Source organism: Anopheles coustani, chromosome 2 (genome assembly GCF_943734705.1).
Source record: "Anopheles coustani chromosome 2, idAnoCousDA_361_x.2, whole genome shotgun sequence".
Taxonomy (NCBI): Eukaryota; Metazoa; Arthropoda; class Insecta; order Diptera; family Culicidae; genus Anopheles; species Anopheles coustani.
Window position 1 is genome coordinate 11230144 of NC_071289.1, and position 16158 is coordinate 11246301.

Below are 16158 nucleotides of genomic sequence, written 5' to 3' on the forward strand. Positions count from 1 at the left end.
ATCAAATCATTTCGACACCCATTACATCATACTGGATACACACAACTGTCAAAAAGGAATGTAAATAATTTTCACATGGGTCGTTGCTGACCGTACGCTTTTTCGCATGCACAAAGAAAGAGTGGGCGGATTTCAGTTTAATTGGTTTGCTACTAAATGTGTCCTTATTACTTTACTATTTTAGTGATCGTGATGGTAACAACGTGAAGCTTTAAGCTTTACCTCGAGCTGCAGCGTTGTGAACCTTTCCAGCAAGAATACAAATAAACTCACGCTCCAACCCACCCCAATCACTGCCCAGAATGGCACCAAATCACCTAACTTGACTAGTTCGTCATTTTCGCTCGGAGGAATAGCTTTCGGACGGCGTTCCGATATCTTTTGAAAAAATTGAGCCCAGTGATTCAGTAAACCAACCTCGAAGATAGTGTGCATATGACGTTCAAAGGTCTCTTGAACCCGCGTTCTGTGACGAAACACATATGATGTCGGATGAGCAGAAATGGTATCTTGGAGTAGATTGAATCGCTTCCGTCCGTTGGTGTGATCGTAGAACATACGATTGCTTATGATCATCTTTGCCGATCGGTAGTCATGTAGTGATGCCTTGCCTTTTTGGCGATTTGCTATTAGAATGGAGGTTCCGTTTTCAATAGATAGCTGATACTGCTCAAACAGTGGTACAAAGAAATCAACTTCGAGCTGATTGCGAACGACTACCGGCATCTTACTGTCTCGTAGCTGCTCAAAAGTAAGGATATCTGGATGGTACGGTACACCCGAGATTAGTGAGATGATAATGGATTCATACCCGCTCTGAAGAAGGAAGTAAAACGCCGTCAATCCGAGAACCATGAACTTTTCAACTAAATGGGTTTGATTCAAATTGTACCGCTCTATTCCACAAACCGGTAACAGAATAAGATCATTTCGAAATAAGCGTTTAAAGTTCCACATGACTAGAAAACTCACCACGATTATGACTATCACTAGAATCCAAGCAGCCGTTGTCAGTGGCCTTAAGAATATTTCAGGGATCGTCAACCGTTGGCCACGAGGCACAATAATGACGTATTCGCTCATATCAGGGGTCGTTACAGCAGTTTTAAGGCTTTTCTTTAAAACTATACGATTGAGCCAAAATAGGGCACTAGTATCATTGATTATCTTCAGAAATCTTGCTGCTTTCGACCTCGTTATGTAATATACTTGAAGATGAAAACTAATGTTGGCCATCTTACCGATGACCTTAAACAATGCGTAATCTATTCCCGCGACCTTCGTTGACGCTGGTTGCACGATAATATATGGAACAGCTGGCATGCTGCAAGCAATCACTGGTTTCCTGTAATAGTTCCGATCATAATCAGGGAAAAATGTGTGATACTCATCGATGCGGTGGGTTGCAAATTCCTTCCGATAGGGATGACAGGTATGCGCGCGAGGCTCATTGCGTTCGTGGTTATATGTCATGAAAACTGTATCATGGTGCTCTGTTTTTAAGATTGCTTGGACCAGTTTTCCCATAGCCGAAGGACTCTGAATATCCGTGGCAACGATGAGCTTCATGCGCATGTGCTGTTTTGCTATTTGATCGAGCCAGCGGATGAATTGCGCGTGGTGTTCCTGCAAATAAAAGGAATATGTTGTGTAAGAGGTTTTTAAATGATTTTTTTCGTATTTAAGTACCTGATTAACAATCACGATCAAAACCAATGGAGTGGCCATTTTATCAACAGCATTTGTGGCAGGGAGCGACGTAGAAGATTGTGTGAAAATCACTTTAGGGATATTGGGCAACGAGGCCAACTGGTGGCACAATTTGAACCAGTTGTCATCTTCAGACCATCTCTGCGGGAAGCTCATCCACACATCTCTACGTTTGTGGTCGACGTATCACGCAAGTACTGCACCGTTGACTCAATATGTGGGAAAAGTTCATGTGCAATAAAGGTTGCCCTTTTAATATGTATTGTAAGCGTAAAGATTAAAATGTACCAACGCATGTTGACGATCTACATGCTACTGAACTGTAGTACGAGACTGAATTACTATGTTGTGATGGATGATTACAGTATGCATTAGTTTCATATCTTATTTATTAATGCTTCGAGATACAGATTGATGATTCCATGGAGAGTAGAAACATGCACTTTTCAATAGAACAATTTCAAGGATTTCGTTAAATAGATTTGTTGATTTAATCCACTTTGCAGTGACTCGTAGTGTTAAGTTGTTTGCAGTCTGAACTCCTAACTGTTGAACCAGATTCTACGTATCGAGCAATTGTGTGTTCTTTGATTGTCCAAATTTGAGTGGATTTGTATTTTTTTTTTAAACTTGTGTGTTTTAATTTAAATAGTGTTAATTTAACGCTTGCCTTCTGCCAACGAAGAAACGTTCATGGAAAGCCGTATCGGGCTTCATCCGAACGCATCATTTTGGAAGGCTGCCAACGCTGTCAACTGATACGCATCACATCATACTGGATGTAAACAAACGTTTAATGGAATGTAAATAAATTTAACGTCGATTGTTGCAGCAAGTACGCATTTTCGCATGCAGAAAAATGAGGTACATAAAAATGCCGACCGTACGCGAAAGAAAAGCTATCTATCGTCAAGCGTGCAAAAAATTATAACTGACAAAATTGAGATTATACTAAGTGTTGGAAACTGTTCCAACACTGTGCAATGCAAAGGAGAACAAGAAATTCGTTATTAGCCGCTGTGGTGCGGAACCAAAAAAATAGTCTTTATTCGATGCTAGATTTTTGCACAACGGCTCATCGCGTCCAAACGAGCCCTATTTAAATACTTCCACCGGCGAAGCCGACGCCAAAGGTCATCGATCCTCTCGATCAGCCGATCCGTCAGCTGATCGATGAAGTTTCCTTTCGGCTTATCAATATTATCAGGCTGCCTGTTCTTAGCCAAATTGTTAGCTGGTCGTAGAAGCAAAAGTGTTTCTAACACTAAGTTTGAATCCTTCTCGATTTTCATCCTTTATAATTTTTTTTAAAAGATTAAATTTCAATTGGTTTCATACTAGGAATACCCTCGTTACTTTATTGTTTTAGAGACCATGATAGTAACCACGAGTAGCTTTAAGCTTTACCTCGAGCTGCAGCGTTGTGAACCTTTCCAGCAAGAATACAAATGTGCTCACGCTCCAACCCACCCCAATCACTGCCCAGAACGGCGCCAAATCACCAAACTTCACTAATTCATCATCCTCGCTCGAGGGAGTTACCTTTAAATGGCGCTCCGAAATCTTTTGAAATATTTGAGCCCAATAGTTAAGTAACCCTGCCTCAAAGATAGTGTGCATATGACGTTCGAAGGTCTCTTGAACCCGCGTTCGATGAAGAAATACATATGATGTCGGATGAGCAGAAATGGTATCTTGCAGCAGGTTGAATCGCTTCCGCTCATTGATGTGGTCGTAGAACTCAATATCGTTAATGAGCGTCTTTCCCGATCGGTAATCATGCAGCGTTGCCTTGTCTATTTGAAGATTTGTCATTAGAAACGTGGTTTCGTTCTCAATAGGAAGTTGATACTGCTTAAACAGTGGTAAAAAGAAACCAACATTGCGCTGGTTATGCACGGTTACTGGCATCTTACTGTCTCGTAGCTGCTCAAAGGTTAAGATATCTGGATGGTACGGTACACCCGAGATTAGTGATATAATAATGGATTCATACCCGCTCTGAAGAAGGAAGTAAAACACCATCAATCCGAGAACTATGAGCTTTTCGGCGAAATGGGCATGATTCAAATTGTACCGCTCTATTCCACAAACCGGTAACAGAATAAGATCATTTCGAAAGAAGCGTTTAAAGTTCCACATCACTAGAAAACTCACCACGATTATGACTATCACTAGAATCCAAGCAGCCGTTGTCAGTGGCCTTAAGAATATTTCAGGGATCGTCAACCGTTGGCCACGAGGTACAATAATGACATACTCGCTCATATCAGGAGTCGTTACAGAAGTTTTGAGTTTTTCTCTTAAAACCATACGGTTGAGCCAAATCAGGGCACCAGTTTCATTGACTATCTTCTCGATTTTTTCAGCTTGCGACTTCGTAATGAAATATACTTTAAGATAAAAATTGATGTTGGCCATCTGACCGATGAGCTGAAGGATTGCGACATCTATACCCGTGCGCATCTTGGATGTTGTATCCGTGATAATGTATGGAGCGGCTGGCATGCTGCATGCAATTACTGGTTTCCTGTGATAGTTCCGATGATAATCAGGGAAAAATGTGTGATACTCATCGATGCGGTGGGTTACATACTCCTTCCGATAGGGATGGTAGGTGAACGCTCGAGACTCATTACGTTCGTTGTTATGTATCATGAAAACTGTATCATGGTGCTCTGTTTTTAAGATTGCTTGGATCAGTTTTTTCATAATTGAAAGATTCTTAATATCCGTGGCAACGATGAGCTTCATGCGCATGTGCTGTTTTGCGATTTGATCGAGCCAGCGGACAAATAGGTCGTGGCTTTCCTGGAATAACAAAGAACTAAGTAGTATTAGGGCATTTGTATTAATTGTTTCCGTATTTAAGTACCTGATTAACAATCACGATCAAAACCAATGGAGCGGCCATGTTATCAATAGCGTTTGTAGCAGAGAACGACTTAGAAGATTGTGTAAAAATCACTTTAGGGATATTGGGCAACGAGGCCAACTGGTGGCACAATTTGAACCAGTTCTCATCTTCAGACCATTTCTGCGGGAAGCTCATCCACACATCTCTATCGTTTGTGGCCGACGTATCACGCAAGTACTGCACCGTTGACTCAATTAGCCCAAGCAAGTGAGGCCCGTCGGTGGACACTTTTGTGATACGTATAAATGTGAAAATCCAAATGTACCAACGCATGTTGAAATAGAATAGAGGACTGAATAATTTCATTGCGGGTTTGTGGCTTTCAAATCGTGCTCTGGCTTTAAAATGTTTTTATTATGCAGGTCGTACATTGTCATAGCTTAATGGCGATATTGTTTTCTGACATTCTTTTTCGATTGTATCTTGAGTTTAGTCTCTTTGTAGCGTTGTATGCCTTGAATTTGGTTCTATCCGATAATGTTTACGTGTTTCAATATTTTACTTCACTCTTTGCTCCTCACTCATTTGAAAGTTACCCAAATTCGAGCACCCCGTGATTGGCATTTGTCGAAGTGCAGTTCGTTGGTGCATTAAAGTTGCACAATTTAATGAACTAAAATAATCTTTTCCTAGTGGTACGTGTTCTTTTGTTATAAAATGATTTATAGACAAATTCATAGCGGCGTTGTATGCATGGAAGACATTCGAGGAGGCTGTCTTCTCGAAAAGTTTATTCCATCGTTCCATCGTGCATGTTACGCCTTGTCAATTATTCACTAGTTTTTTGGTCGGTTATGGATTAGAAAAACTCAAAAATATTATATTACTACGTTCTCCCTTTGCTGGTCAGTTATAGCTTTCCCATCAAAGTGTTCACTAACCATGCGCCTCCATTTAGCGAAGGAAACGAAAAGCATTCAATATTTTTTACATGAAAGTATCACTCTGTTATTTGGGAGAAAACCGTATGTGGGATAAGTTGAAGATAAGGTTTTACGTATAATGAATTTTGTTGGTTATTCGGAACTGTTCCATATATCCAGGCGTTAACTGGTTGTTGACTGTTTAGTGTTATCATTTAAAGAGATTTGAAACCAAACTACGAGAAAACTCGTATTCGACATTTTGTCGCGATAACATTTACTGGGTGTTTTAGTTTTTTGTCATTATTAAACAACATTCTCATCGAAGATAAGATTTAAAAGTAGTACAAAATTTGAAATATTGCCTACGTCATACGTTCTAGCCCACAAATGACAATCAATACTTTAATCGAAAATCCTACAAAATAACTGATGTTATTTAAAAAAAATAAAGATTTGATAGTTGATTCAATTCAATTAAATCTTGGTAGGTTTTTTTTCGTTCGCTTCGTCCAACAAATGCCAGTCCGTGAAAAGTGTATTTTTCTTTCCCTCACGTCGGGCGGCAGCTTACACAGTTGATGGAACCTGGATTGATTCGTTGCTGGTCGGGTATGGTTGCGAGTCCAAGGGACAGCCGAAAAGGGTTCCGAGGAGAATGAAAAATTACAACGTCTTTCAGTTCGGTAATCTTACTCTTTTTCCATTGCACGAGCGGGGATTTTCGGACAAACTAGCTGCAAGGAAGGGCTACGAAAGGACGCTCGGCCAAAGGGCTGTATGAGGGGGAGGGAGGGTAGGGTAGGAAACAGTCGGTGAGAGACAGTTTTCCGATGTGAACGTGGAAGAAAACTTTCCTTTCGACGGTTCCATTCCAGCAGCGAAGTCGACGATTGCATCGCCCGGTAAACCATCTCCGAAATGAGGCATCGATCGATTGCTCTCAGACCGGTCGACCAGTCACATCACCCACGAAGACGTTACTCATCACTGTCTGCTTCATGTGTACTTGTCATTCGATGGGGATTTCCTCGCGAAGAACGGGGGATCACAAGGGGAGGGGAGCGGTGGGCTGAGGCTAAGAAAAATATCATGCCAATCATTCAATTCTTTTTCGTTCCTTCGCTCAAGACGAACGTCAGCTGGATGGATGTACGTATGGATGACTCGGACCGTTCGGATGTGTTCTGTTGGTAGCGTCTTCGTACTTTCTTCATTGAATTTGTCAGACGGAAGATCGCGAATCCGGCGGACAGCCGGATGGGTTGCGTCAGGAGGCGGAAAGGTCGACCAAGTGAGGTCCATCTGCTCCTTCCTTCCAGCGGCTTGCAGCATTTCGCTCGAAGAAAGCGAACTAACGACAAGCACGTACTTTTGAGAAAACTATGTTCCATTCGGAAAAGCAATGCCCAGGACAGATGATGGATACTATTTTCCGGCGAATGAATTAGCACAAATTCATATCCGATCCCGAATGCCGCCATTCAACCTTGCGTGTATTTTTAAACTTACATGTGAACTTTAAGTTGAGTGAAAAAATGGTCAATTTTGTTGTAAGTTCAAAACTGGCAACTGAGAAAATTGAAATTTATTGAAAGTAAAAGCGGGTATTATAAAATTTTATTCAAATTAAATTCAATAAATTCATCCATGAAATATAGACATTAAATAAGACGATTGAATTTGATCAAAGCTTGAATATAGTAAAACAAAACATAACCACCACAACCAGTGTTGCAATTCTGTTCAGTAATAAAAATAATAAAAAACAAAAAGAAAGTACAGAACAGACCAGAACGTATTGTGCCGTTTAGAAATCCAAACTAAAAGACAAACATGAACTAAAGCCCTATCCATACCTATCTTCACGAGCAGCAACTGTTGAGCTCACCATGTTTCCAAGTTCCAAACCATTTTTAAATCACCGCTGACAGATGAAACGGGCTTCAAATGTGTTTCGAGTGTGAAAAAATAAAGCCCTTTCCGCTCAGATAATGGCATTTTGCAAATACCCGAAAATGAAGAAACACAAAAATTGCACAAAGTGACACGTTCTAACGCGGACAAAACGAGCCAATTTTTGGCAGGCTCCAAAAGTGGTCGCTATCCTCCCAAAAACCATTACGAACTGATCCGCGCGATTGATGAATAAATCGATGAGCGATGAAATTTACTGTGTTTATGTGCATGTGTACTGTTGCATATTCATGTTTGGAAAATTTTGTAGCGCCTGCAATCTTTCGACTCGTCCCGGAAAGCAGCAGTGAAGCTAGTGGAGTGCGGACTGTCGATTATTCTTACCATTCTGTCGCCACGATTTCGACTGCCGGCCAAATGGCGTGGTACGGCTGTCACTCGCTGATGGTCGCACACAAATGATCGCCATGTGTAATGTCGTCTGTGCACTTACGCGATTGGCATTTTTAGAGCTTAAAAGTACCACGTTGGGTTTGGTTACGGTGATGGAGGTGAAGATAGAAAATAAATTAACCATCGAAACATTTGCCGCTCCATCCGTTGCCTGACAGGTCGGGACTTCCGTGCATTTTCCGCTGGCCATGGTTCGCCATTAGGCGTGATCGGTGCTTTGTCTGAAACGTTTTGTTTTTTCACACTCACACACACACACTCCGAGGCTTTCGAATCCGGTGGCGTGCTGTAGCGGTGTCACGAATCCATAACCCAAAAATTAAAACAAAATGCCTCTATCTATCAGTGACACTGTGGCGTTCGGCATCCACTGATAGCTCAGATCAGTTTGCCGGCAATCGCAGGGACGGGCAGTTCGCGGATTTCCTCCGCCGGACATTTTCGCCTGCAGTGACGCATCCGGTCGTTCGACCAGCACGCATTCGTTGTGCCGGATTGGATGTGATAAATTAAAACAAACGACAATTGATTTGTTAAAATTTATACGCTACTATCCAATCAGTCTAGAATGGACATTGTTGCGTTTGAAAGGCGTTTACGTGGAAAAAATGGAAAGTTTCGGAAAATGTAAAAGCCTAGGATGGGTTTATCGATTTCATGTTACCAACGTACAATAAGTTTTGTTAAGCAAATGTGAAACCGTCAATAGTCTAGCGAATGCCGGTTATGTATCGATTAAGTTTAATATTGTTCGAGTTCATATACATAAGATGCGAAATTTGATGTAATAACAATGGGGCTTTCATTCATTTCCAAGACTAAATTCTGATTGATGTCAAGTAAATTTTCGATCAACCATCTTCATTCGTGGAACAGTCAAAATCTCCCAGTATTCACGCGAAAGCTCTACTGAAATGTTTGATGAAAAGGTTCAAGTTAATACATCACAGCCCTTCACTTACATCGGCGAACCGAGACTGCAGCCGGGCAGTGGAAAGTGGGAAAGTGGAAAATAGTCTACCAAACTTTCCCCACCGAAGCAACGTGGTCTAGTATTTGTTACATTTCGGAGCTCATACATATTTCTCGTCACATTCCTCAAACCCTGCGGAAGCTCATCGGTGTTTGCAAAAAGGCTAGCTATATAATGAAAGGCTCCTCCAGCACTCGTCCACCACTATCACCACCACACCACATTCGGTCTGCAGTAAAAGGATGCCGGACGAGGTTGACACTTGTTCGTAGCACAAGTGCCTTGGACACGTCAAACTTGCAAGCTGTCGAAAAATGTTCCTATCCCAAAAATTGGTAAAATTTTGCCTGCCGAGGTTGGAATTTGGAGCGATGAGAGTGCGAACAACTTTTCGCTTCGCTATTCAGTCCGTCGACGAGCGCACGCTTATGGCCGAAAGTCGTCGACGTTGAATTTTCAATAATGTAACCTACGAGGTAGATAGTTGTATGGAAATATGTTGAAAATTTGTATAAAATTTATTAATATTTTAAATTTTTATGCATGGACTTTAAATCATGTTCATCCAAATTTGAACTTTTCGGTACGCCTAAATCCAAACTGACCAATGCTTGCAAAGCTCAAAGGCATATGCAAATGTATCACCATCTTACCGTGAAGCACCTTCCAAACGAAACCCACTCCCAGCTGCGGCCAGGTTAAAGTAAATCAAAAGCAAAATGGAATGAGCGATTGACATATTTATGACGATCGCATACGGCACGGCATCCAGCAGGGAGAAATATTTTATGCTGTTTTCTGAAACAAAGCTTTATTCGCGGGTTGAAAACGCTCGCGAAAAAAAAGACGAACAGAAGTAGGCCGTCGTCGATCCGCACGGGCTTCTCAGAATAACTCTTAAGCTCGCCAGCTAGATGCTTTCAATCATTTGCTTTCGGTGTCGAGGAGTTTGAACAAAACGGGGTGAAAAGGATGGAAAAAACAAGCATGTTTAAAACCATATCGAACGCGTGGTGCTGCTTTGCCAAAAACCGTGCCAGGGCGGGATGTGGCGGAGCGATTTTGATAATGTTCCTCTGTTTTTTTTTCTGCCTCAAGTTGTTTGTCGGTCGGTATCAGAGCATCATCAATCGCCATTCCGTGGTAGGTTATCTGCTTCCTGCCTACCTGATCCTATCCATTATGCCCGCTTTCATCTGCACCTCTCCGTCTGCCCATCAAGCGCCCATCAAACGCATTAGCATCTCCCGGTGCGGCGACGACGGCTCCGGTTGACTGGTTTTGTTCGATCGGGTAAGTCCCCCCCTACCCCCTCCCCCACCGATTTTGTCTTACCCTTGTCCGAAACGATCAACATCCTGCCAACGGGATGATATTAGTTTTATAATTCTAAATTATTTGATTCACTCTGACGTTTATCATCCGGGGGTATCTTAATAATTTTGAATTTACTGTAATTTATTGCGCCTCAAATTAGTGGCCCGCATTCAACCGGGTGGACGGTGGAGGAACCGCTCTGGAGGAGCCCACCCGACAGAAGGACTGCGCGAGATGGAAATGAGGAAAAGATACCAGATTTAATTTATATCATCGATAGAGCGCGGAAGTTTTGAGGTGTTCGGTCGCCATGCGCGAGTTTGGGAATGAGCACGAAAAAGTGATGGACCAGTCATGGGTTTTTTTCGGAATTCATCCACCGAATCGATTGTGAGAATGGTGGTGGGATTATTCAATATAAATAAATAAATCAGGGTATGTTGAAACCTGTTGGAATATGAGCCAAGTTTGGATAACGGTTGCGGGACGCATCTTTGTGGACTCAAAACAACACTGATAACTTAAAACTTAAACAACATTTTGAATTTTTTTCTTACCAATTTGAATAAAACTTACATCAAAATTAAGATGCATATAATCTTCTAGATTTCATATTCAGAGAACAGTATTGCTCGAAACAAAGACATGGCCATACACCATTGTTTGCTCGCACATCATAACTTATTCATCCTGAACTCAGGAACAATGTTCTAAAAGTACAGGTGTCTTCAGTTGTCAAAATTAATTAAAATTTTCCACCAGCTCCAGCGGACTCCGACGTCGACTTGTGCAGATAGTGGCATCTGCGAGCAGTGTCACCTGCAGTTGACGCGCCGGAGCTTCGTTTCGAGCCGAAGACTTTTAATTGTTGCTCTACCATTGAGTGACTGAGCACATGGGCCACAAAGCTAGAGCGAGCCCCGCTGCACCGATGTGAAGCAGCTCGATAAAATATTTATGTGCCGCACGGAGCGCAGAAGTGATGGAAAATTGCACCCCCCGAACCCATCCCGTAGTCGGAAAGTGTTGGAAAAACGTAAAAAAGAGGTCCTGAATCTTTCATCGAGCACACGAACGTCGATGGAGTGTAATAAAAGGCAAGCAACCTGTCCGCGGCAAACAGCCTCAGGAGCACATTACAGAGGGAGAGTCTTCCGGGTCGGGATGTCTGTTTTGCCAATAGACCGAGCAATCATTTCAACGTTCGGCAGGTTCGGCGACGTAACTATCGCGCGAGCGCACACACACAGGCCAGAGGACCCTGGCCCACCTTCCACGCGACATAGACATTATAAGTCGGGCGCAGGCAACCGGAACACACGAAGGAAAAGATCGTTCGCGTTTCTTCAGGTTGGGAAAAACAAAAGCCATCGGCAGGCCAAGGCGCAAAGATGGCGACGGGAATGGTGTCAGCCAGCTGGGTTGGAAACGGGAGCAGGAAAAAAGTGGTACCAAAATAAATGACGCACCAAAGTAAGACGGAGTGCAACCCTTCTCATTTCCGTCCCCCGGTCCAGTCATCAGTTGTCGCATCCTAAAGGGAAATGAACGGCTTTGCAAGGGCGCAGCAATAGGAAGTCAAAATGGTTGCCCGTTTTTTCCATCAACACGTTCCCGCAGCTCGTCAATTTTCTTCCCCCGCCACCCTCCGTTCTTATCATCGGCCACCGCTGGAGTCATTTGCTTTTTGTCCGGATGCGCCCAACAACCTTCTTCTCTCGGGGCCTAAGGGGCCGCTTATTGATCGCAAGGCCAGCCCATCACCTGAACTTACCGCGCTTGGTTTGGCGTTTTCCCACGGCCTCAGTTTTCCATTCGCGGGAAATGATAAACAACTGCTCAACAAGACTGCTGCAAACTTGCCGTTGAAGAATGCATCGAAGGGCATATCTGACAGATCTGTGAATAATGAACCACTCTTCCCAGTGACAGTTGTACGAAGCAGTGACGGCCTTTGTTTACTCGAAGGATAAGGAATATTAAAATGCCATCGTTTGGTGATGGATAAAAGTTTACCAACATGAAAATAAAATCCATTCAAGAGAGTAAAATCTTTGAAGTGTCTCCGGTGGGAGAACTCACACCTAAGCAACAGTTTCCCAATAAGCAATTCTTTGCGCCTTCAGTGCTCCCTTGACCGACCACACCTTTGACACTTAATTATGATAAAGGGTAGCTTTCGGATTCACATTCATCTCAATTCTAATCTCCCGTGGGAACCGAAAACTCCGAGTACCTCTGTTCACCCATCCCTTCGGCTAATTAGCGGCGATAGGAACATGGCCCACACGCCCGACAGTCTTTGAGCAAGGTAAGACAAATTGGGAGAATTAGAGAAGAACAAAACCAGTACACGAGTGTGTGTTTGGTTCCGGGTTGGTCCCCGAAACAGGGAGCAAGCTTTGACAAACACGCCTTCGAGAGTCCGTCATCTTCGGTATGTCAACCGAACCCAAAGCGTCCACTTGTCAGCGATGTCGGAAACCGGAACTGGTCGTCCCTGCAAGTGACCACCGGTGACGAGCGAGTTCCCGATGAAGTGGTCCGTGCCGGTGCGCTTCCGGCTGAAATGTTAGACTCCCATCCTTTACGTAGCCCATTTCCGGCTGGTCAACTTTTAATGTCCGTCCATTCTCTCGCTTCTTCGGTTGACGCCATCACAGGCGGACGCTTTAGCTGTCATCGTGATGACAAAAAGTGTCGTGAAGGTTTTTGAGAGCTAGTCGTTTCATATGTCTATTTTTCCTTTCACGATGTTCTAATAGCACAACTATACATATCGACTATTTCAACACATTGAACGTATGTAATATGAATGTTCATGGTCGCTGACTCATTGTTTCTGGGTTTTTAAACATGTCTGGTTAAAATAAATGTGTGCTGGTGAAACGGATGCGCTAAACGGAACCCGGTACGCAAATCACCGTCAAAAACTTTCAGCCGCTCAAAAAGCCAACACGGACGAATGTAGGACAAAAAGATTGACTCTGACGTCCGAGGACGCCTCTCAGCCGGACTCAGCCACACCGTTTGACGGCTTTGTGCCCGGTGCCGGGAGCTGATGATCGGACACGGAAGTCTATTAACAGTGCCTCTGAACGGAAGTGGCCGTCAGCTCGTCCAGCTTTTCCAACCTGATGAGCGGCCAGAAACCGCGACCAGAAGAGAGCAATCGAGCGTTAGGCTAAGCGTGTTCCGAAAGGCTTTTGCCGTGCTGTGGATTTATGTAGTGCTATCCTTTATCCGAGTTTCTCTCCGGGGGCGGGAAAGGAGCGACCCGGAGCCGATGATAAACCGGTGAAGATATGTGCCATCGCCACGTTGGGTTTTGTGATTGCTCGGAAAAGTGGGCAGTTGGGAAATCAGCTCATTCGGAGGTCCACAATTAAAATGTGCTCGCTCGGTGCCCCGTGCCATCCTCTACATCTGAACAGCGGGCATCCATCAGAAGGCACCACTCAAGTCGCAAATAATAGTCTTCCGGCTAGCGGGATAGGATTCTCCTCCGTGCCGACGAGGTGGTGGATGAGTTGAGGTTCTCTCGCCGTTGGACATCCTTTTGTCGGGACTGTTTCGTTCTCCGACGGCATCATGCGTTGTCAGGTCGGTTGTGTGCATGTGTGTCTGTATTATGTCATTGTAATAGTTAGGAAAGCAAAATGACACGACATGCATTGAGCTGACAGACGGACGAATATAATATGTCATGTTTATTACAACATCATGCTCATGATGCGCTGCAACCGTCACATCGGTACATATCGTCCTCTCTTCAAGCGATCCTGGAGACTCACCTGCCGGAAATGGGGTTTTTCTGTCCTGTTGCTGATGTAAATGGTGGTAAGTGAGACCTGACGTGCCAGTCTCGAGTTCTTTTTCTGAGGTCAGAGTTCTGCAGCTCATTTGAAGGCGAGAGACAAATATGCTCAATTGACATTTACTTGGGGTTTTAAAAAAATGTTTTTTTAATTTGACTTCGTATTATCAAGGGTTAGGAAGTTGTAATGTTGCTCTATTCAAGTCAATTATGAAGACTTTTAAACGGTAATTAAAATCTACTTGACGCACCGTCGCCCCATTTCCATACTACTCGAACCCTTTCCCTTCACATAGATACTGAAGTTCCCACGCCATTGCTACCGAGTCCACGGAAGACTTATTACTTTGTATCCAGTCTACACACGCTCCTCGTACATCGACCGTTATGTGACACGCCGTGCCGTCGCCCGGTGTCTTTAAGCCCACAATTAGCAAGCCCAATGACGGCGATACACGAGGCGTCCCATAAAATACGATTATTAATATTCGTTTGAAAAATGGGCAAAATATTTTTTCACGTGACTTCACCGTATTTATCACCGCCCAACGGTGACACCTCGTTCAGCCTGAGCCCCCCCCCCCCCCCCCCCCCCCCCCCCCAGAAGGTAACAGTTTTATGCGCACGATTTGCCTACGAAAAGGTGAGGTTTGGGAACAGGTTGGTTGATTTCCGCCAGCCCTGCACTCCTGGTTGGTTGAGCTTTTGAACGTATCCGGGAATGTCACCGAGCACCCACCCAATACACTACTACAGGCCCAGTGACTGTGACGACGAAACGGAAAACCGTTCCTCATCGTGTGGGTCGGGGTTCGCCACCGACATCACTGGAAAACGGTGTTGAGAGACAGCGACTTTTCTTCACCAACCGGAACCGGTGAACGGGGTCACTATTTATGCTATTTTGGGTGAACAGTGTTTTGAAAAGACGACGCAATTATCGTGTGGTAAAACTCGACCTATTTAAGGACAACTGCCTGTGGGAGGTGGGTGAAAAGATGATGGGAAAACTTGGCTTGACTGGCTCATCATCTCGGTGCATGTTGGAATGAACCGTTGCGTGCTCTAAATTATTTACTCGGAGGTGGTTGACAAGCCTTCGGATAGGAAGAAGAAACGGAAGTTTACTTTTCTGCATAACCATTGAATGTATTTCCTAAAATTAAAATTATAAAAGCTACAAGAATTTGTTTGAAGGGTTTGCAAATTACAAGAGTATGTTTTAGTTCATGCAAAAAGATCACTTTACTTTATGCCATTAAAATATCAAGCTCTGAAACAACCACACAATTGTTAGCTGATTTTTGATAAATCAAATGTATCATAAAGATACAGCTTTGCTGCAGATTATTGACGTTTTCTATCTCCATAATGACGGTAACGGGCCACCGGGAGTCACCCCAGCACCAATCGGAGCCAAACACCGATACTATTTCACCCGCGCCGGTGATAATTATGACTAATCAGTAGTTTACACTTTATTCATAAAGATTACCCCGTAATTGGCGTGGATCATTAAATTTGCGCCAGCAGTAAACAATTTAATAGTCGTTGGTAAGCAGCGGAATTGGTCTTTCGGTTTGTTTGGGGAGTTTTTTTTTTCGTGTTGCTCCAGAGCATATAAACGCACATTTTTCTGTACAACTGGGAATCTGATGTAAATGTGGCTTTATTGATGCGATGGCCGTGAGAGAAAAAATAGAGATATGTTCGTTTAACTACGGTGACAAATCTAAATACGGGAAGCTCTACCCGAAAGCCACGGTAAGCGTGGTGGAAAACTGGAAAAACACAGCGCCCGGTTTCCATGATGCTCATAGGGAGGTACTAGGTGGTTAGCGGGGGGATGTAATAAAACGCGAACACTTTAAATATTTTATGCGTCCCGTGAGTGAGCTTCGATGGAGTCCGCGTTTTTTTGCGCCTGCGTTAATGTGTTTACGCGTAACGTGATTACGACCCACCCCGGGAACAAATATCGGGCTAATCAGTTGAAAATCACAAATTAAATATCGGAACCGGAGTAACTGGACCGAGGACTTGCCCTTCCCTCCCTGCGTCCTGGCCTCCCCCAATCCCGCCCGAGTGGACGTTTGTTTTATCGTAATGAAGTGAACGCCAGCTCCACGGACTTCAGACACTTGTCGGTCTGATTGGATTGCAGTGGCCATTGGTGGTGGTGTTGTTGGTG